This window comes from Condylura cristata, unplaced genomic scaffold (assembly GCF_000260355.1).
Source record: "Condylura cristata isolate star-nosed mole 26May11 unplaced genomic scaffold, ConCri1.0 scaffold00041, whole genome shotgun sequence".
Taxonomy (NCBI): Eukaryota; Metazoa; Chordata; class Mammalia; order Eulipotyphla; family Talpidae; genus Condylura; species Condylura cristata.
Window position 1 is genome coordinate 7,132,612 of NW_004567142.1, and position 973 is coordinate 7,133,584.

Below are 973 nucleotides of genomic sequence, written 5' to 3' on the forward strand. Positions count from 1 at the left end.
GGGGGTGGGGGGGCGGGGAGCAGTTCCCGGGCCCGCCCCTGACCGGCCCCCCAACAGCAGCTGGGGGCGCTCACGGGCGCAGCATGGACAACGGTGGTGAAGGGACTCGAACGCGGGTTTTCTCAGAGCTGGGGGCTCCGTGCTTGTTGCTGCCGCGGGCTTTTGTCCAAATTGAGCACTGCGGGCAGGACTGACCGGGACTGAGAGTCCAGCACAAACCTGGGGACGCTGGAGGCCCAGGGCAGGGCCCCGGGGCCGGAAATCGGACACGCAGCGGGGACACAGGCGGTCACAAGGTGTCCTCAAAGGACAGTGGTCCGCTCGGATTAGGGGAGCCCTGCCCGGCTGCGTAGCTGCCGGGGGCCAGTAGAGCACAAGGGAAGGCTGGCCTCGCCCCCCCAGACCGGACGCGCACCCCAGGCTGGAGGGATGGAGGAGGGCGGGACCCCCAGCCACTCCTGGGTGGGGCGGGGGGAGGCCGGCTGGGGCGCCCAGGGCCCCGTGGGGTGGGCAGGGGCGTCGCTTCCTGGGCCTGGAGCCCACCACGGACAGTGGGGGGCAGGGCGCCCCCGAAACCCCGCCCCCGCGCCGGTCCCCACCCAGATGGCCGCTGGGCACAGCCCCAAGCTGAGACCCCCTTTCTCCAAGGCTGGGCGGGCAGGGGCCCTGGAGAGACCCGTCGAGGTCCCGCCCGCGCCCGACGAAGGCAGCCGCAGCCTCTGGGCCGCGCCCTGCTGTGTCCCCAGGCGGCGCCTGGCGCGGGCTGGCGGGACTTGGGCGTTGCAACTTACCTGTTTATTTATGTAAAGTTTGTCACATCGTGCACTGGGACATTTTGACGAGGGCGCCAGTGTGGCGTGGGGCGACCTGTCCACCAGGAGCAGACCTGGCACTGGTCTGAGCAGCCGCCCAGGCTGGCGGCGAGGGACCGGGCAGTCACCGCCGGCGCGGCCGCCTCGATCGCGGGACCCTT